General features: G+C 56.7%; 1 protein-coding gene and 1 long non-coding RNA gene across 2 annotated transcripts in view; both read left to right on the top strand.

Annotated features, from left to right (window-relative positions):
* Window positions 1-1917: 1917 nt before the first annotated feature.
* LOC106016623 (uncharacterized) lies at window positions 1918-2944 on the top strand. The gene is made up of 2 exons (XR_011804501.1): window positions 1918-2191; window positions 2636-2944. It is a non-coding gene; the product is annotated as an uncharacterized lncRNA (long non-coding RNA).
* Window positions 2945-14488: 11544 nt separating this feature from the next.
* Window positions 14489-21417, top strand: part of CHD6 (chromodomain helicase DNA binding protein 6) — a 68690-nt gene continuing 61761 nt past the window's right edge. Inside the window, exon 1 of the mRNA XM_072026473.1 lies at window positions 14489-14636. The gene's annotated coding sequence lies outside the window, so the exon portion shown is untranslated. The remainder of the gene's footprint in view (window positions 14637-21417) is intronic.

Consider the following 21417-nt stretch of genomic DNA (forward strand, 5'->3'; position numbering starts at 1 on the left):
TAATTCATGACCGAGGGTTGAGGTGTCAGCATCACTCTGGGTTTGTTCTTAACACCTCCTGGAGCAACCACTGCGATTTTCTGGGCTGGGTGCGCTTGTGCCAAGGAGCTGCCAGCCCTGCAGGGTTTGCCTGGGTGCGCTTGAAGTGGAAACCAATGGCCGCAGGAGTGGGACAACCCAAACAGATGGGGTGTCACGGGACCAGCAGCACCCAAGGCACTTGCTGGAGGTGAGAGCGGTTCCCCAGGCTGTGCAGAGGAGGAAGGGCTCTGTGCCAGGAGCCGCTTCATAGGAGGCCACACCTTGCTCAGGACACACAGTTTTATGTCCTCCGCAAATCCTGGGATGAAACGAGCAGCCTGAGGGGTGGGGAGAGCAGAGGATGTTCAGGGAGGCCTTTGTCACCGTGCCTCTTGTGGCCATCAGGAGAAGCTGCTGGAAGGTGGGCTTGGTGGGCAGGCAGGGGAGGGCTGAAAACAGGCTGAACGCTGAGCCCAGGGGGTGGGGATCAGTGCAGCAAAGCCATGTCTGAAGCCAGTAATGAGCAGAGCACCCAGAGGGTCCATGCTGGTGCCAGCCCTGATCAACTGCCTCATGAAGGAGCCGGCTGAGGGAACAGAGTGCACCTTCAGCAGGCTTGCAGGTGACACAAAGCTGGGAGGAGCGGCTGAGGCACCAAAGGGTCTGTGTGTCCCTGCTGGAGCAGGAGTGGCACCAGAGGAGCTCCAGAGGGCCCTGCAAACCTCAGCCACTCTGTGATTCTGCGACAGAGGCTGCCCATGTCCCTACCATGGTTGGGGTTAGGGATCTGGGAGAAACGATGTGTGGAGGACACAAAAGAACAGGGGATAGGGAGGGGAAGATGAAAAAAGAGGGCAATGGATGGGCAGGTCTGGGGAGGGTCTTCCTGCAGCACCAGGGCAGGGGGTGTCCTCTCCTGAGCAGCACGGAGCCCACCCATGGCCCGAGGAGAGCCCTGGAACTGCTGAGCTTGTGCTCTGCTGGCTGGGCCCTGCAGGATGCCAGGCGGCTGTGGGAAGGGCCTCCTCGGCTCAGGCATCCTGCACAGCCCAGCAGCATTTGGTTCTGCACCACTAGAAAATGTAGCAGGGTGCTCGAGGAACCATTGGCGCAGAGGGCAGAAATGCTGCTTCTGCTCTGTCCTTGGGGGCTGAAGGAGAGACTGTGGTTCTGGGAGAGGCAGCAAAGAGGCCCTCGGTGGAGCCCCAAGTCTCTGTCCCCCCCACACACACCTGCTCCCCAGCTTTCTTCAGAGGCTTGTTGCTCCTAAAAAAAAAATCAGTGAGAGCTAGCTCAGGACACCAAGGTGCCATTGATGCTCCAGCAACTTGTGGAGGACTTGATGGGTTTTCTTCCCCAGGTTTTCTTCTGCTCCATCCCCTCCATCACTGGGCATATGGCTGGAAAAATATGGAGGGGAGCAGAGTCCTCCAGCTAACGCAGAGTTTGCCTTGGAGAAGCAGCTTTCTGCAGAGCTGCCACTTGCCTGGAGCTGCCTGGAGGGGTAGCCTGTGCTGGGAGGACCCCACGTGCTGGTAGCAGCACTATTTGAAATTAATTGGCAGTGCTGGCAAGGTGCTGTGCTCCCCACCTGCATCCCAGGTGCTCCCCATTGGGAGACATCGTGGGCTGGCTCTGCCTGAGTGCTGCACCGTAAATCTGCAGCAGAATGGGTTTGTTAGCACTTCCCTCCTGCACTGCCCCCAGAGCTCATTTCCATCCTCTCACTCAGTGGCGGGAGGCAGCTGGTGGTGCTTTTACAGCTTGCAGCCTCTGTTTTGGCAGCTGGGACCCTTCCCAGCATGGGCAGGATGGGCAGAGGATGCTTCTGCTCCCTTCAACCTTTAGCTCTTAAATCACAGCTGCAAATAAGGTGGGGAAATGGCAGGATGACACACGGGTTGTTACAGCTGTAGAATGACTCAGAGGGATGGGAGGGATTTGAGGCTGGTCATAGCGGTGCTTGCTTTCAGCTTACAGGTCCGAAGGGGGCTGTGCTGGAGGTGAGGGCACGTCTTCCATGCCTTGTGCTGCCTCCTGTGCTCCTGCTGCAGGAGATGAGACCTCATGAGGGAGCTGACACAGCCACTGGGGACACCACGGCCTTGGTGAGATCCAGTCACAGTGGGAACTGGTGGGCACTGGAGCTTGGAGCAGTCCCCAGAGCAAGGTACGGTATGAAAGTCTACAGGAAGGGCACTGGAGCAAGAGGGCATCTTTTGCTGAGGACACACACTCTGCTGGTGTCCCACATGGAAACAGGGGCGCAAGGCACAACTGAGAGCAGCGAGGTCTCGCAGCTTTTCCCAGATTCACCCTCCAGTGCCTCTAGGCTGTCCTGGCTGGGTCCCCTTGCCCTGCCTCTCCCTGTCCTCTGAGCCTTGCAGGAAAAAGAAGGTGACAGAACCCCACTGCTGAGGTGCTGCCGGGCACAGCGTGTGCAGCCGTGCTGATGGGCCACAGGCCAGGCAGCAGAGCTATGCAATGACAGAATAAACACGTGTAATAAATCTGCTGTGGACCACAAGCTTTATCGGGCAGTATGGGTTTTGAAAAGGAGGGGCTGGCAGTGCAAATGGGATGGGATGAGCTCACATGGTCCATTCATGTCCAGGGGTAATGCAACAGAGGACCAAGACTTTTCAAGCAGAGGAGCCTGCAGGCTGTGGCACCCCTGGTGAGCTGACGGACACAGTTTTGGAGGGGGCACGTGCAAAGCCAGGCAGCTCAGTGTGCCGAGCTGCCAGCTGGGCCTTCTGTCCTCATCCTCCTCTGCCCAAAACCTGGGGAGAGAGGAGAAAACCCGCATTGTGACAAGCAGGGCCTGAACCGCTTCCTGTGACACTCCAAGCACCGCCTCACCAGCTGCACAGAATGCAGGGCAGAGAGGAGCAGCCTAATTACAGCTTCTCATCAGGGCAGTGAGCGAGACCCCGGGGCTGAGCAGCAATATCCCTCACACCACCACCCAGCACCCCCGGCAGGGCTGGGGCACGCTCAGGGCTGCTGCCTTCAGTCCCCACAGGTGGCCGCAGCCCAGGGCCCCAAGGCCGGGTGCTGAGTGGGGTGGGATGGGGCCTGGGAAGCAGAGCAGGTGCCTGTGCCCCTCACTGGCCCTAAAGCCAAACCCCCGGGGAGACAGAGGGGCCCCAGGTGGCCATGGGATCCCAGCCCTGCTCCTTTCCTTAATCCGTCCCTGAGGGCCTGACCAAGGGGCCCAGCAGCACTGGGCCAGGAGGGAGCCCCTGCCCTGCAGGACACAGGCCTCATGCTGCAGCCACAGGCGCTGCGCTGGTGTTCACAGTGTGCTCCTCCTCCTCCTCCTCCCTTCAATTCACTTTTGCTGAAGTATCTTTCCAAGGTTTTGCTTCAAGATTTCCAAATAGGAACCCCAAAGCGTGGGTTTATGAATGTATCACGGGAAGATTTAATACTGAGCTGTGTTTTTTCTGTGGCATTGGAAATGATTGTGCCTCCCTTGATTGTAGAGCAGAAGAGATCTTAGGGAGGCATTTCCAGGCTGGCTTTCAGGCAGATCTTGCTTGAAGTTTCCCTAAAGGGGTAATGTTAATAAGCATCAGTGCCATCAAAAAGTGCAGAAAGCCCCAGCTTTGGAAAAGGCCAGGACAGTGATTCACTGCCCGGCATTGGCATTTCTGCTCCAGACTTGGGTCTTATTAATATCTGCTTGCCTGGAACACAACACAGGCTGCTGGTCACAAGGGGTCAAACCTCTCAGTGAGGCAGCCCTTCACAATGGTTTATGAACCTTAGCTCCGTTAGAGGTTTCACAGAGCCACAGCCTGAGTGAGCACAGGCGACAGCGCACAAGGGTTGCTGCACACAGGGCTGGTGCTCACAGGGATATTGGATGCACGGCTATCAAAGCCATCAGTGTTTGAGGGGGAGGCTTCAGCTGCTGAGCCCCAGCTGTTGGGGCACGGTGAAGAATGCCTGGCTTGGCTGCTTGTTTTTATTTATTTATTTTCCAAATGTTCCAAAATCTTTAAAATTACAGAGGGCACCCTGAAGCATGCACACCCCTGCCTGTGCCTCCTCCCCCCCCTCCAATCCCCCAGCTCAGGCACTCCTTGGACCCTCACCCCAGCCAGGTGCTCTTCATGCCCCCATTCCCTGCTACCTGCTCAACCGGTCCTGTCACAAGCCCTCATTCTTGCTTCAAAATACGCCTTTGAAGTTTCTCTGGCTTGCTTTCACACTGCCCCAGCCCTCCCTGCAGCTTCTTTTCTCAGGCCCCAAACCACCCCCTCCTCCCACCCTCCTTCCTACAGACACCACTGAGGTGTCCCCCCCAAGGGACAAGACCCCAGTACCAGCCCAGCCCAGCTGCTTGCCTCCCTTGTGCTGGTGCCGGGCTCAGTGCCACGCACTCCCACAAGCGTCTGGATGCGGTGGCACGAGGCCACCTCTGTCCAAGTTGCTCTCCTGGGGGACCAGGGCATGGGGAAGCACAGCGGGCAGTGCTGCTCCCAGGGAGTAGTATTGGGGAAGTATTTAGTGCCATCAGCTTCAGCTAAACAGTTGTGTTGGATTGAAAGGCTTTCTAATGGAGCAATGAGACTTTTAATTTATTTTTATTCCCTAAAAGTTGCTATAACTTCTGTAAAAGGAGCAGATTGTTTTACTGCTTCAAGAAAAAATGAACATAAGTTTTGCTGTCGTGTCTGGAGAGAAGAAACTCTCCTCATTCAACATCCTGCTCAATGACAGAATTGTTGCAGTAAAATACGAGACCTGAGATACTCACTCACTTTCCTTCCCTGTTCTTTCACAGAAGAGACCCCAGCCTGAAGGCCCAGGGGGTAGCTCAGGCTGGACGGGCCCTCAGGCTCCATCATCCTGAAACCCCCCAAGGATGGAGTCCACACTCACCAAGCAGTTTGAAGGTCCTCAGGGAGGGAGAACCTTCTCCTTTGCTCCAGCCTCAGCCTCTCATCCCCAGCTCACACCTCCCCTCCACTTCTGGGTGCTCCTGAGGGCTCTTGCAAATCTCCCTGGGCAGCCCCTAGCTCCCGTCCCTGCTGAATTTCATGGGGTGGCTACTGGCCAGAGCCCCAGACCTGCTGTGTCCCTCTGCATGCTATGGACATGTTTTGAGGACCCACAAAAGGGTTTTGTCTGCCAGCTGGTCCTGATGCAGACTGCGACACAAGTTTTTTCTGCATTAAACAGCTGGTGGCAGAGCCTGGCAGTAGCAAGTGGCTGATGAGCTGACACACATTGTCCTTGCTGCTGGGCTAAATAACCAGAGGCTTTTTCCCCTCCAGTCTCTTCCTCCTGGAGGAGGCAAGAATAGCCCCAGGCTGGTGCAGGCACACAGCACAGCGGCTCTGGATGCTGATGATGCCTAAAAGTGTGCTCCCAGGGCAGGAGAAAGGAGCCTCCTGGTCCTGGGAACACCCTGACTCCACGTGTACCAGCTTGGCCCAACAGCTCTTTGCAAGCACTGCAGCTGAAGGAAGGTTCGTCGGGGTGAGAACAGGTTATGGACTCCTCGTGGTGGAGGGCAATGCCCACATTGGGTGGGATGGGGCTGGTGCATCTGCACTGCCCTGCCCTGGTGTGGCTGTACCGCCAGGACCCCAGCAGTGCTCCTGTGCTGTGCTGAGCAGCTCCCAAAAGCCATGCTCAGTGGGGCGAGGAGGGGGTTCCTGGCACTCCAGGTGCTGATGGAGCACAGGGAGCCTGGCAAAGCTGCCCTGTGCCACTGCCCATTCACCAGCTTCCCTTCCAGACCGATCTGGGAAGCCAAGCAGATGTTTGTATGGATGCAGTGGTAGGATGTGAGTGATCCTCGCGTTTGTGTTTATGGCTGTTTAATGAGCTATTTTTCCTTCACACCATTGATTTCCCTGGGTTCTGCTGAGATCGCTTGCCTCTGGGCAATGAGAAGTAACTCAGCTGCTCCAGAGGAGCCATGCGTCAGCCCCACAGGATGGGATAAGGCAGAGCAAGGAGCTGCTTCAGGAAGGGGCTGGTGCCGCTGCACAGCTCAGTGGTGTCTGGGGCCTCAGCTGCACTGGGAGAGGACTCGAACCCAGGGGAGACGTGTCCAGAACTTGGATGTGCATCAGGCCCTTCACATGCTGAAGTGTTGCCTTGTGTCTGGAAGAACCCAAACCTGTCTTTCTCTGTGCTGGGAACTGGCTGTGCACAGTGGGTTTGGCTCTCATCATTGTTTCACGCGCACACTCACAGGGACACCTTACCTCACACCACGGTGCTCTGCAGTCAGCACAAAGGGGCCCTGAGAGAGGCCTCGTCCCCCTGGCTACCCAAAACATCCCCACCTCCCTGTGTCCCCATGCAGGTCTAAGGCCAAAGGACAGACTGGTATCACCTCTGCCCCCAGTCAACTCTGGCTCTTCAGCACCCCTGAGACCACTTCAAGGAGCAAGATGTTGTCCAGGCGCTGGTGCTTGCTGCTCACCTTCATTCTGCCACCCCAGCATTCAGGGCAGCCTTGCTCCATCTCCTGTTTGGCACTGATAGTGTGAGGAAAAAATGGGTGCAGCGCTCATGCCACTTTCTTCCTGCAGCACCTGCAGCACCCGGGAAGCCTCGGTGCTGCAGGAGGCTGCGACCTACCCCGGACACAGTCCTGCTGTAGGTGGCCCTTTTGGGGCAGGGGAGCTGGACCAGGTGCCCCCGACCTCAGCCATCCGGTGATCCCGTGGCTCTGGGACACAGCTTGGGGGGGACAGCAGCTGGGCCCCTATGCCAGGCTCCTAGCGCATGGGCATGGCATGAGGAAGCAGACAAAGAGTGGTGCCACTGAGGCACAGCCACCCACGTCCCCGTGGGGCCACGGTGAGGTCCTGGCCAGTGCCGGTGGCCGGGAGGAGCTGTCTGTGCTACGGGAGGTGGCATTTCACATGCAGCCCCTGGGGACATGAGAGGATGGGGGGGGGTCAGGCTGCCAAACGGCTTCTGTGTCGGTGTGCTGGCGAGGGATAAACAAAAGGAGCTGGAAGTCTTAATGCATGATCAAGATTATGATTTAATTGGCATAACAAAGGCTTGGTGGGCTAAGCCACATGACTGGAATATTAATACCAGAGGATGCCGCTTGTTCTGGAAAGACGGGCAGGGGATTAGGGAGGAATGTGTTGCTTTGTATATTAAGGATGAAGACGTTCTGCACTCCCTCTCTCTGCGCTCCAGGGAGAACCTGGATGCCATGCTGCCAGTGGCTCTGGGGCGTGTGGAGGGGGCTTCAAGTGAGACGGCCTGGCTCAGCCAAACCCAGGGCATGGCAGGGATGGAAAACTTCCCTTCCCGAGCAGCCAGTGCGAGAGAGGACAGCAGGTGACAGTTCCAAAAAACACTTCCAGGGCATTAGCAGCAGATAAGAGACAAGTAGAAGAAAAAGTTGTCTGGGTTTGTGTCTGACATACCGGGTGTGGATGCAGCAGTGGGGGGGATAAATTGGCTTAGCACGGCCAAGACATGAAGGAGACCTTTGTCTTGTGAAGGAGAAGAGACAGAGCTCTGAGCTAAGGACAGGGACCTCTGGGAATGTCTCAGAGCAGGGCTGGTCAGAACGGGTCTCTTTGGCTCTCTGTCCTTGAAGATGTTTGAAACTTGCCTTGACAAAGTTCTGAGTCTGGGGCCAGGGTCTGACCGTCCTCATGGGAAAAACCCTGTCCTCATGTCAAGTCTCAGCTCCCTGTGCCCATTTGTGGCTTCTGCTCCTGGGTACCCTCGGGTCTTGCACCACAGCCAACCTGCCCATAGCTGGTGTTTCTGTGTCCTTGTCTTGCTGGTCTGGCTACGAGGATGCTACAGGAGAGCACCTCGAAGGCCTTGTGATGGCAGGGTGCACCCCAGGCTTTCTCCAAAGTACGAGACTTGGCTCCTGGCTGGGGAGCAAACAGGAAGCAGGCTGGTGGGTCTGAATGTAAATGCAACAACTTGTAAGGCAAAATCAAGGCAGTCAAAGGAAAAAAAAATACCAAAAAGGAAAAAAATGATTCAGCAAGCAAGGCGATGAGTGTGTGCGGAAGAAGGGGGAGGGCTGATGGCTGTGAGGAAGAGGGGAAAGCCACAGGCAGGGGATAGCGGAGCACTGGAGCAGCACACGGCCTCGCTGCGCCAGCCTCTGCTGTGCTTGACTGAGTGAGGCTGCACCAAGCAGCAGTGGGAGGCTGATGAGGACGCCCGGACAGGAGGCTGGCGTCATGGGGCCGTGCAGAGGAGCCGCGGCAGGGCAGGGGCAGCAGGGTGATGCTGTGTGGCTCTCAGAAAAGGAGAAACCTTCAGAGTGCCCAGGTTGGCCTCGGCCCTGGGACGCAGCCTCCACACCGGGCAGCAAGGCCCAGTGCCTGCGGGGCAGCAGCCGTGGAGCAGCTGCCAGCACAGGCTGCTGATGGGCAGACTGCGACGAGCCGATCTCTTGTCCTGCTTTGACAGAAGAACTGGACTGGCGGTATGTATCTTGATGTTTGACACTGCTTCGTAAAAAAAGCTCATAAGCAAGTTACAGATCACATTCTGCCTAAACCTGCAATAAGATGAGCACTGTCCCCAGCCCAGATAAGCACCACCAGGCTTCAGCGACCAGCAAGTGAGATAAAGGGATACAGGACAGGCTTTTCAAACTTGCAGACAAAATATGGAGATAGGAAGAATGGGAAGCATGTCGGAAGGCAGGCTCCTAATCACAAAATATTCCTCCACGCCTCCGCTGCTGACACATTAGAGAAATAGTATCAGGGAAGAAGATGCTGTGCAGTGAAGATAAATGCCGTTGGCACTTCAGCACAAACAGGCAATTGCATAAACAAGAAATGGGGAGCAAAAAGAGAAGGATAGATTTTAGGGGAAAGGAGCTGTGACTCCGGGGGAATCATGGCAGAGCAAAGGGAGGCTGGCAGGAGGATGCTGTGAGCAGCGCTGCCTCTCACCGTGGCACTGAGAGCAGCAGGAGATGGCAGCTACGCCTGGACAATGCCCTTTGGGCCAGTTGGAGAGAGTCCAGAGGAGGATGTCAGAGACCTGGAAAACATGACCGGCAAGGAAAAACGGCAAGATGTGGGACTGCTTAATTGGTAGGAGAGAGCAGAGGGGGCTGGTGCAGCTGTCTGCAGGAATGCAAATGACTCCTGTAAAGAGGAAAGGATTAATCTGCCCATGCTGAATAAAACAAGGAGAAACAGGCTTAAATTATCATGAAGAAATGCAAGGTAGATGCTGGGAAAATCTTTCCCGTGATGAGGAGGGTAAGGGAGTGGAGTGTCCACCAGTGAGGTTCCAAGGAGAAGTTGGACAGAAGAGCATTAGCTGGTCCCGAAGGTTCCCTCTTTTCTAGGATTTTACATTTCTGGATAAAAGTATATGAAAAAAAAAAAAAAAAATCCTTAAAGACCTGACTGGCTTCACACCATGAAAAAAAGAAGAAAAAAAAAAAGAGGAGCAACCAGGTAGTCCTGTGAGCGAAGGCAAGGCCACAGAGATCCAAGGGGCAGGCAGGGTCTGCAGGGAGCACAGGGCCGCACCAGCCCCATTCTGGTTAGCTGCACAGCAGCAAAGCAGCAACCAGGAATGGAGAGCAGCCACAGAAATGAGCATTTTGGGTAAAAGAAAGCAGGAGAAGTTCACGTGAGCAGCAGAGCCCATCACACAGAAGAGGTGGAGGAGAGCCACCAGGAGACCTGCCTGGAAGTTAAATCAAATGGAGTCTGCAAGGGAAAAAGTGCTGGAAGAAGAAACTCTGCGTGAAGTGCTGGGGGCTTTACAGCATGGATTTGTTAAATTATCGCTGTTGTCTGTGCTCAGGGTGGTCCTGGCCAGCAGTTCTCTTTCAGTTCTAGGCACAAGATGAACAGAGCCCACTCGAAGGGCAGGTAATGGATGCTCCCGTGGCCTGGATAATGATGAGCAGCACATTAAGCACCTTCTCCTTAATTGGAGGAGTGATTAGGAGCACCTTTGAGCCAGTGGGTCTGAAGCAACAGGACCACAAACCTTGAGCAGACACTAAGTCACAGCCATCCCTCCGGGCAGCAGCTGTCAAGACATTTGCACTCATCCAAGGGGCGGTGAGGGGCTGCCCGAGGCCGGCAGCTCCCAGAAGCATGGGGCAGGATGCGCCTCACCACCGGCCTGGGGGTGCAGGTGCATCAGAGCAGCATTGAAAGAAGACCGAGGGTAAGTTCTCTGTAGACACAAAACTCCCCGTGTAATTCATGCAACGTGCATATCTGTGGGGTGAGCAACAGCTCCGGGCAGCAGCTTGGTGCCAGGGTATCACGATGGTTCGGGGGCCTGGCCATGAAATTGCCCGTTCCTGGGAGCTCCCCAAACTTTCTTCTCTGCTATCAATAATCTGTGGTGGCAAAGCCAAAGTACGGGAAAATTTACAAAAGCAATCATGTGGTTTATCTGATACAGGCCCTGCCCAAGCTCCCGAAGGCAGGGGAATTTCCTCAAAAAAAAAAAACACATCCAAGGAAAACCTGTCCTTGAACCAGGAGTTTCCAGCTTCAGGGCTGTTCAACAGGCTCCCTAAAATCATGGCTGTGCAATCTGGGTATGCAACCCTAAGCCTCCCACTTGTCACCCAGCCTGGCAGCAGCCAGTGTGGTGTGCGTGCTGCTGAATCCTGCCTGTGTGCTGCCGCTGTTTAATTCCCAAGGGACCCGGCACTGTCTGCAGGGTGGCTAAAAATGTGTCACTCCCTACCCTGGCCACCTGAGGCTCTGTGCGGGCAGGCACATGGCCATGTGGGGCAGGTGATCCCCCTCCCTCTCGCTGCACTGGCTCTGGCCCTCTTCCTGGGCACAGCCACGTCAGGCTCCCCACTGAATTGGTGGCCAAGCCATGAAAGATGCACTTCCAAAATGCAGCGGAGACTTTGAGCTGTTACTTGGAGCTCACTGTGCCAGCAGTCTCCTTCAAATTCAATCCAAAAGCAGGCCGCCCTTCCAGCTCACCATCAAGAGCTCCCATGAAAAATCTTCCTAAAAGACCTTTGTAAACACAAGTGAGGCTTCTTCTGCCAACATAGCCCAACAGTCTCCCCCTCCTCTCCTTGGCTCCTGTCTCCGACATTGCTCCTGCAGATGGACCTGTGCTCTGGGAGGGCCACGAGCACAAGCAGCAAATCTGCCTCTGCCCTGGGGATGCAACAATATCGACAGCAAGGGCTGGTACATCTTCCTGCAACACAAACTTCTCAGTGTGGCACAGCTCCAGGGCCTCTGTAGGGCCACCAGCCTGTAGAAACCACAGATAACCACCAGGGACATGTGAACCACCCCAAAAACAGGGAAGTGAAGGACTCAAGATGTGCACAGGCAGCCACAACACGCATAGAGCTGCTACGATCGGTGGTTGAGGCTGATGTACTGGGGTGGACAAAGCCCCGGGTCTTTGTACTGAAAAAAATAAAATAAAATAAATCCAGCAGCAGATAATTAATCCATTAATGACCTCTTCACACAATTCCAGAGAGCTGTGAACTGGCTGCTGTGTTGCTGGGTGTTGCTGGGTGCTGTCCCAGCCTGTGAGATGGACGGAGACCCAGCACCCCGGGCTCAGCAGCGCCCAGGTGGCCTCTCACACACAGCACCAGTGTCCCTCCCTGCACGAAGACGAGCCTAGCCTGGAAATGCCTGGGATTTCTTCTGCCTCAAGAGACACCTTCCTTCCCCATCAGAACCTGTCCCCAGGCTGCCCGAGGGCCACCTGCCCCGTGGTACACACACACTGCCTGGCCGCAGGCACTGCGGCACGGAGCCGCGTCCTGGCAATCTGCACAGCCACTGAATATTAAACAGGAATCAGAAATCTCTGGGGCTCCTGTCTGGGAGAAGCAGCATGGTCACTGCCAGGCTGCAGCTGCCTTCAGTGACATTTTCTGGAGTGAAATGGAAGGTCTCCTTCCCTGGCGGCCAGCTCAGGCTTCTCTCTTCTTCACGCTCAGCAGTGGGAGAGTTAATGCTGCCCTTGGCAGGTAGCATGCGGCTCGTGTCCCACTGGGTGCCCAGTCACAGCCTCCTGCCATGGAGCAGGGGACAACCACTAGAGTGAAGGGGGACACAGTTCAGGTCACAGCTGCCAACCTCTGCACAGCCTGCGGCCACCTCCCCGCAGACACTGGGAGTCCTCAGGACCTCACTGTAATCAGGAGCAGGTCTCAGAGGCTGCCAGCTCCCACATGGGGCTGCTTCTCCTGCTTCAAGGCCACCAGCCAGGAGAAGGGCACAGGCACCCAAAGAGCTGGACCCTGGCAGGAGTCTGCTGCCTTCCCCGTGGGCTTCCTGTGAAAGCCAGCTAAGCACGTTATTTCTTCAGTTTCCTCATTGTTTTCTTTTGTGTTTGTCACTGTTGCCTAGATCAGGTGCTGCGAGCAAGCTCCTTCATTTGCATTTTGCTGCTCCTGATTCCAGTTAACATTTAATTTAAGGTAAACATGTAACAGTAACACATTTCCTCTTCAGGATGGTTCAAATCTGCGTATCAGGGCAGTGGTGGTGGCTCATGCCTGCCGTGGCCAGCACAGCTCCCCCAGCACACGGTGGGCAAGGATAGCCCCTCCATGTGGCGAGGTGTGGAGGAGAGGTGAGGTGTCCTGAGCCCAGAACAGCTTGCCCAGGGGGACTGCCACTCTCCCTCCCTGTAGAGGCCAAAAGTTGTTTTTTATTATCTCAGCTCATACTGGGGAGGGAGGAGGGAGGATGATGAGCCCAAAGATTGGGCAGAACGATGTCTATGCTCTAGGTGATGCTTGGCCCCAGCTTTGTTCAGCTGAGTGCCCTGCACTCACAGGGTGTCACATCCTGTGCTCCGAAGGATTTGGGAATAGCCAAGCTCAGGATTTAATTCCGCTTTTTGGAAAGGCTGGTTGGATTTCCAATACTGGTGTAAAAAAGTCCTGGGACCATCCAATGACAGAGCTCATGTTGGCCTTGTGAGGGAACCAGGCAGGAACCGTCCCTGTTGGGATGTGTGGGCACGTGCTCAATCCTGTTTGGGTGTTGCTAGCACAACGAACTGCTCATGTCCTGGAAGGTTCAAGTGGGATTTTAGGAAAAACACTTTTCTAGGGAGCACAGTGCAGCCCTGGCACAGGACACCAGAGATGGGGGAATCCCCGGCCATACAGGGGTTTAATGCTCAGGTAAGCAGAGCCGTGGCAGATCCCACCTTGTGTTTGTCACCAGTGTGCTGAGAGGAAGGAATCTCTGGAAGTTTCTGACACAACCTCCTCTGGTCCCTTCCTACCAGCACAACTGTACTTGTGTAACACAGGTGTAAAACTTTCTCCCACAATAAAAATAAGCTGCATGGGCTTTCTGATCATAAAGCATCAATTAATTCTACCTTTACAGGTGTTCCTGTAGAGAACAAGGTGTTGCTCTGGGGTCAGAGGGAGGATAGCAAAGGGTAGCATTGGCTGGTGAGAGGTTGACCAACGCAGGAAGCAACCAAAAAGATCAGGCACAGGCATGTCTGATGGCTCGAGGGAACGGGGAGGGCTTGGGAAAAGAGAAGGCAGTGGAGAGGAATACTTTGCACATGTTGATGTCCTATATGCAGAACAAGAAGCAGAATGTGGCATGAAGACAAAAATGTAAATGTCAGACCTCAGAAAAGTCCACAAATGGCATCTGCTGGGGTACCAGCTGAGGAAAAAAAAAGTTGAGAGTAAAGATGTGGGCTGGTAGCAAGCGAGATGGCACAAAGGGTAACGCTGAGGGAAGGAAGCCTTGGCTCACGGGGAAGCACCACAGGGTTTGTGCAGAAGGCCTGCAAGAGGCATGGGATGGGGGAGGAAGGAGGGGTGCAGCTCTCTGATGGATCTGCACCCCTGGGCTGTCCCTTTCTGTTTGGTCCACGCGTGTTCAGCAGCAAGCGCCTCCACAGCACGCTGCCAGTGGAGAAACGAGTAGCAAGGAGAGAAGCTGGGGCAAGGCAGGAGGCAGAAAGGGAAGGTGCCAGCCCGCACAGCACACCTGGACACGCCAGGGCTCCCAATGGCACAGCACAGCCCTGGGCCAGCATTCCCACAGGCGCTGTGGCCACACCAGGACCGCGCTGCGCTGGGCTCCCCAGCCCTGCCTCAGCAGAGACAGGAGCCCGAACAGCGCTGCGCTGCGGCGCTGCCACGAACCGGCCCGGAGCACGCACGGGCACCTCCACAGCAACACCCAGCAGCGGGGAGGGCAGCGCGGCTCCTCCTCACAACACCCCCTGGGGGCTCCTCCTCACAACCCCCCCCCGGGGTCTCCCCACCGGCCCCGGGCCCCTCAGGGCGCCCACATCCGGGCCCCTCAGGCGAGGGCCCGGGCCCGGGCTCGGGGGGCGGCGCGCGGGGGCGGCGGCGCGGCCAATGGGCGCCGCGCTCGGCTGGGCGCAAACAGCAGCACAATGGAGCGGGCCGCGGCCGCGCCGCTGCAGCCAAGCTTGGCGCGGGCGCCGCGCGATTGACGGGCCGGGCGGCCAATGGGAGGCGGCGAGAGGCGGCGGGTGACCAATGGGAGGGAGGAGGGGGCGGGCCCGGGCGAGGTTCGGGTGTCCTTGCGGGGTGCTGGGCTAAACTTCAGCGAATAATGGCTGTGTGCGGCGGGGCTGCCGGGGAGCCATTTTAGGTGAGTTCTGCCCCGAACTTTGGCGCTCGCCCGCCCGGCGCGGCCGGGGGGGGGCGGCGGCGGGGCGGGGGGCGGCGGCGGCAGCGGGGCGGCGCTACCGAGGAGCGCGGCGGCGGGCCCGGAGGCGGCGGCGGCGGCGGCGGCGGCTGCTGGCGGCGGAGGCGCCGACCCCGGCCCCGGCCCCGGCCCTGCCGCGGCGCCGTCCTTGGGGCCCTCCCCGCCCCCGCGGGCTCGGGGCTGGGGGGTGCCGGGGGGGGAGGCGCGGAGCCGTCGAGGCCGGGGGGTGACGCTGAGGGAGGCCCCGGCGCTGCTGCCCCCGGGGAGCCGCCGGGATGGAGCCCCCGGTGCCGGCGGGGTGAGGGCTGCGGGGAGCCAGCGGGGAGCGAAACGTGGGGGAAAAAATGAGGAGGAATCGGCGGCCCCGCTGCCACACACACACACAGACACCACACACACCTCAGCGAGGGGCCTCCGGACACCGCCGCAGGACTCAGGGCGAAGTTGGGCACCGGGAGGCCCAGAGCTGCGGCTGCAGGCCTGGGCTGTGGCACTGCTCGTCAGCACTTCTGCTCGGAAAAGGGCTCGGTTCATTCCTTCGCTTGGTTCGGGTGATTTGGGCCCAAAACCCAGCCTTCTCATTTTTTTTTATATTTCTCCCCTTCCTACTTGGGAATTGCAGCAGACGCCTCAGGGCACAGTGGATGCAGGCAGCGGGTCAGTGGCCGTGCTCCTACAGCTCCTCGTGGAGCTGCGCAGGAGCCCCCAGCACCCGTCCAGCCCTGGTCCCCGTGGGCAGGCAGATGCGGGTGTCCTTGTTAGCTGGAGTTGTTTATTCCTGACCCGCTCGCTTGCAGCTATTCGGCAGCCGCTGCCTGTACCTTTGTCACCGTGGTGGGGTCGGCTGGATTAGGGTGCTGCTGGAGGAGAGGGAATGCTGAGCAACGTTAAATCTCTTCCCACAGCAGAGTGTTGGTGTTGCTTTTGGGAGGTGATGGGGCAGCAATAGGTGCCTTCTTGCCTCTCCTTGCCCTTTGTTTACTTCATTCATGTGGGAGCTCTCGACGGCGCTGCTTTGCAGAGAAATTGTTGTTTTGGTCCAGCTGTTGGGGTATGAAGCAATAGCAGCATATTTTCGCTCTGGGAGTTAATTCTTCCCGGAGTAAATCGGTTGTTTCTCTTGAGGCTTCTTGCCTCCAGCAGGGCCGGTTTCGTTCAGGGTTCCTTTCCCAATTTTCAAGTGGGAAATTGATTCCTCTTCCACTTTAAAGCTTGGTGTTGCCGTCTGTTTGCTTTGGGGAAGGCAGCTCTCCCTATCGTCCCTGAATCAGTACAGCTGTCGAAACTTGCAGGTCCTTCAGGAGCACTGAGAGTACCTCTGGGTGTCCCCCACTGTGAAGGTGGGCAGTGTGCTGCCAAAGCCTGCTCCTGGATGCTGACCCTTGAGCTCTTCAAGTTGTGAAGCGTGCTGGCCGGTAGGGTTGCATCCCGTCAAAGCGTCTGCGAGTGCCCTGCGTGGCACAACTGAAGCTCTGTATCGCCATCCTTCAAATAAAAGCCAAAGTCAACAGGAGGCTTTGGAGAAAAACTGGTCTTGGTGCAATTTCCCTTTAGGAAAGTTTGAAGGCCACCCTGTGCCTGTGGCTGTCGGCTTCTGCAGGTTGTCCTCTTTCTTCAGACAGAGGCGGCGATCTCGCTGTTGCTGAGATGGCGATCGTGGCCCCTCGCTGCAGGCTGCAGCGGGCAGGTTAAAAATTAACCTGTGTGAATCCGAGGGCCTAGGGCAGCTCTCGCACTGCTGCTCCCGCTGTCTGTCCCCAAATACCTTTTGGAGCGCTGCTCTCTGGCTTCTCAGCGTGTGCCTTTCTGCTAAAGTTGATGTACCCACCTGCTGTCCTGTGTTAGGGGAGGCCGGCTCTGGTCTGAGCTGCTGGTCGTCGAGCGGCGGGCCTTGGGTATGGCAGCGTTAGCCCTGATGGGCAGTGGCTTAGGGAGCTCTCAGAATACTGTCTTAGATTCCTGACTGCTTTGTACCATGTTTCTGTACCAGGAAGCAAAACTTTACCTTCTTCCCCCCTCTGGATGTGTAATCTTACGGTAATTTTTAAGATTTAATCTTCCTTCAGAGATCTTTCATATTTTCTCCTTAAGAGGTTCTCTAAAGACAATAAAGTTTTACAGGTAGCTAATATAAAGTGTTTCGCTTTAATGGTTTGTGTTATTTCAAGAAGAGTTTGCAGAAGCAAGAGAGCTTGTTTTAGAGAGGTGGCAAGGTTGAGAGCTTGGCCACCAAAGCAGCCCTTTGTTTTTGGCATGCAGCGGTGGCGTCCTGGCCTGTCTCAGGTTAGCAAAGAGAAGAGCGGGTACCTTGCATACCAGTGTGCAGGAGGAGCCTGCCCTTGCACAGGAGGGAGATGTTTGATCAGCCTTGCGCTGTGAGCGAGCCCTCAGTGCAGGAATATTGGTGTGTTGGGACGGGGGAATAGGCACGTGCAGGGAGACTCCTCGGAAATGATTTTAAAGAAACGCTGGCAAACACGGCGGCTGGCTGCCTCTCTGGGCTTCAGGGGAGTTGAGGGGGCTCCTTTTCCTTGCTCGTGTACGAGGCAGTGAAAGTTTCTCCTCTCATCCCCCGTTTCCTGCTTGGGACGACGTCGGTGACTTCATCCTGCTCCGTGGAGCCGGAGGCAGAGCCGCGGTGGGGAGGCGATCAGCTCTCAGCAGCGAGAAGACACTCAGGGTGCCCGGCCGACGTGCAGCTGGGAGGCAAGGCTGGCTGCACGCACGTTGGTGGCAGCACGCGGGGTTTATGTGACCGCTTCTTGGCACCCTGAAATAACAAGAAAACGGAGCTGTGCTCCCCCTGGGAACGGTGGCAGTGAGCCTGGTGCTGCCCGCGTGGCGGTGGCACCAAACTCCTCTTGGGGGCGCGGGGCCCTGCACAGCTGCGTGCCGCTCCCAAACAGCCTCCTGCTGCTCCGCAGGCACGAGCCAGCAGCTGGAATATCAGAGCCATGCAAAGCCGGCCACACTGACAGCAAAACGGGACAGACGTGGGCTGTGGATGTCCGCTTGTGACACGAGGAGATTCAGATTTTGCTTTCTATTATCTTGGGCTGGTGCAATATGTTTTCCGTGTGATAGGACAATGCCTTCAACTTTCCCTTATATGGGAAAATCTGGTATGCAGCCTAGCAATCTGCCAATATGTGGCTATTAATTTTTAGCAGTGTTACATTGGTTGTGCCCAGTCAACCAGAGGAGAAGGAAATACCTGGGGTGTTGCAGCGGGGCTCCGGGGTCGGAGGCAGGTCCCCGCACCCTGCCTGGAGCCGGGCGGGAGCAGAAATCAGTGCTCGGGAGCGGGGCTGCTGCTGCCTCTGGGCCCTGCAGGGAACTGGGGATCTGAGGCCAGCACCGAGGAGGTTTTGGGCTGTCCTTAGCATCAGGATTTACCCCCGTGCAGAAGGAGGTGCTGCCTGGAGGTGAAGGGGCTGTACGCTGTTCCTGTGCTGCTGCCTCTAGGGGATTTCCAGCCTGCAGCGAGCACAAATCCAGCTCCGCCAGGAGCAAAGTGCTCCTCCAGTCCAGAAAAGAAAAGTGAGCAGTGGGGGAGCTAATTCTCCAGTTGCAGCTTGTTTTTAATGCGGGCAGCACAGGTGTGCCCACAGAGGTGCGTTGGGTATGGATCAAGAAGCGCGGTGTTAACGTGGCGATGAGCTGTTGCCCTGGCTGGGGAGTGCACAGCACATTTTCCAGCCCTGTTTCCCCCACACGAGAGGCTGCTCGTTAGCAGTCTTATGATGTTAGGAACATCTTCCCTAAGGGGTTCAGCATGTCACATCACACAGCGTTTCCTAGGATCCCTCCTTTCTGTTAGTCCTGCCTTTGCCCCAGCTTTGTGCAGTTCTCTTGTTGCACCAGTGCAAGGAGTCTTATCCGTTTGGCTTTTGCCTTGTTTCGGTTGTATTTGAATGGCTGAGATGAAGTTCAGATCTCCTCTGGTGACACTTTTTGATTCTTGTCTGGCTCTTTGGTTCTTGGCTCAAAGTTGTCATGGGAAGTCGGGACTGAGATGCAGGCAGCTCGTTGCTTCCTTTTGGGGTGCCTGTGCTGAAAGCAGCTGGAAGTTAAGCTTGTCATCGCAAGACTTTGCAGAATACTTGTGTTGCCTCAACATTTCCGTGGAAGCGTGGGATCTGGGGAGCCCTGTTTGGCACTGGAGCAAAAGGAGGTGAGAGCGGCCCAGCGCGCTGCAGCGGGGAGACCACGTCCCTGCCTGCTGCGTGCTGCTGCCAGGGGACACAGGCAGGAGGCAGAGGAGCAAGGGTCTTCCCCTTGGTGTTTTGTGTGCTTCTGAAGCACACGTTTACGTTACAGCCTGGGAGCTCTGGCACAGGAGTGTAGCTCTTGCTGGATGGGAACACCTCCTTGCTGGTGGGGACCGCGCTGGCCTGCTGAAGGTAGCCCTGGGGCTGATAGGAGCTGCAGCTGTTACAGTCCTGAGGATTGCAAAAGCTCTCCCAGGATGTGAGAACCCCCCAGGAGGTTTCTCACGTTTGCTGTTGTTTGAAGGAAGAAGCAGTGATTGCAGGACCCTAGCTAGCTACCTGGTGCTGCACGTTAGCAGCCACTGCTGAGAATTTTGGTCCCTCAGCATTGTGCCAATGATGCCTGTTCGTTATGTGGGCATCATTCAGTTTCCTTCCAAAAACGTTTCGGTTGTTAAACCTTCTGTCGGAAGTCATGAAGGCAGAGAAGTTTTTCCCATGCTTTTATGTGCTTTCTGTTTCTCATTTTGTGCTGTAGCAGATGCTCAATGTCTGTCTTTGAAGGTGACTTGCGGCATTAGCGGTGTGCTAGCACGCTACGTGCAGGAGCAAGGGCGATGTCAGGTTGCAAGGGTGATCCCCGAGGGGGTTTTTCGCTTTCCTGCCATATAGGTAAGGGAAGTACTGCTTCTTAGGAAACATTAATGCCTTGTTATATGCATGCATTGAGGCAGAATTAAAGTTAGTTCTAGAAACAGGAACAGGCAGCAGTGCTTTGCTGTAGCCGGGCTGTGTTAGCTGCTGCCTTGACTTTTCCAAGTCCTGCATGCAGAGCACCTCTAACTCTGAATGCTTCACCTACTTGGGTTGTACTTAACATTAAAATGAGTGAAAATAAAATCGAGCTGAAGTGTTTCGTGTTCATTAATTGGGGATTGCTGTTCTGTCTCAGTCCATGTGCGTGGTGCACCCCGGCTGTGCCCTGTGCTCACGCAGCCCAGGCAGGAGAGCAGCGTGCCCGGGGGGCGCACGGCGTCTGGCTCTGATTTGTCTGCTGCTCCCTGCCTTAGGGCAAGCAAAGTCCCCTTTCTCCAAGATCTTCCTTGGTCCCTGTGGGGTGCCCCTCACCAGGGTACCTGAGCTCTTCCCGGCATGCCCTGTTGTGCCCGCACCGCGGCAGGTTTCTCCGTGCCGCAGACAGCAGGCTGTGCTGTTTGCTCTCGGCGTGCCGGTGCTGCGGGAGGCTGACTGAAGCGAAGCCTGCGCCTACTGCGAAGGTGCTGAGGTTTGCGGTTACCCTGATTTCTTCAGAGAAGTGGTTACAGATTTGTGGGCAGGTCCCTGTGCCTGCTCCGCCTCCTCGCTCCGGGGAGGGAGAATTTCTGTCTGACAATAACATTGCAGGAGCCAGGCCAGTCTCTCCTTGTCTTTCCAGAGTGAGGAATGGACTCATGAATCTGGCACCTGAAGGCAGGAATGGGTTGCTCTGGGCTCAGGCTCTTTGCTACAGCTGTGATTTCACCCCAAGTGGCCTCTCCAGGAGCCCTGCATCTCCGTGTGGCTCTGCGCGGGGTTGCAGGCCCTGTGTGTCCGTTCCTGGCAGGCACAGCACGCTGCTTCCCTCCCGATGCTGCTCCTCAGCTTCGGGACAGGCTCTACTGGGCGAAGGGTGGTGTTTGGGCTGCGGGGCTCTGCGGGTGGCTGGGTGCAGGTGATGGCACGTGGGTGCCACCCGGCTAGCTGAGCCCACGTGGACACGTGCTGTGGCTGCGCTCTGTGTGGGAGCAGCCCGGTTCCACGAGAGCCCTGCAGCTGCCCTGTCTGTGCTGAAGGCTCTCGGTGTGCTCCGAGGTCCAGCTCTGCCGAGGAGCAGGCACTCGGCCGTCACGCTCCGTCCCTGCGGGATGCTCGCGGGCGTGTGCCGGAGCGAGCGGCCGGGAGCTGGCCGGTGGCTGTGGGACAATGTGCAAGGCACCCTGTGCCCCTTCTGGGCAGGGCTGGCAGGAAGGGAAGGAATGGGACGAGAAGGGGCTGCTTCTCAGTGTGTGCTCTTGGTAGCATTTTACTTTGAGCGTGTCTGGGCAGGGCTTCAGGTGCTCGCGAGAGGGTCCCCTCGTGTGTGAAGGAATTGCCTGGAGCTGCGGGGGTGCCAGACCTGGCACTGCTGAAATCCAGGCGCTTGCACGTGAGGGGCCGATGAATTTCTTTCTGGCACTTCTCTCTCCCTCCCGTGCCGGAGTGTTTCTTGGGATGGCATAAAGGACACAAACGCAGGGAAGCATGGAGATGATTGAGAGGGATGTCGACTTACAGATGGTGCCTGAACTCTAGAGACCGTTCTTCAAAGTAGATTAACCTCAGATTGCGAAGAACTGGTATCCCCGAGGGCTGTGATTTATAACAGGCTGGAATCCCTCCGAGGTGAGCGCTGGCAGCCAGCAGGAGCAGGGCAGGGCAGCCGGGGTGGAGGCGTGTGTAAGGGCAGTGGCACAACCTGCAGCACGCTGGCCTGG

Source organism: Anas platyrhynchos, chromosome 21 (genome assembly GCF_047663525.1).
Source record: "Anas platyrhynchos isolate ZD024472 breed Pekin duck chromosome 21, IASCAAS_PekinDuck_T2T, whole genome shotgun sequence".
Classification (NCBI taxonomy): Eukaryota; Metazoa; Chordata; class Aves; order Anseriformes; family Anatidae; genus Anas; species Anas platyrhynchos.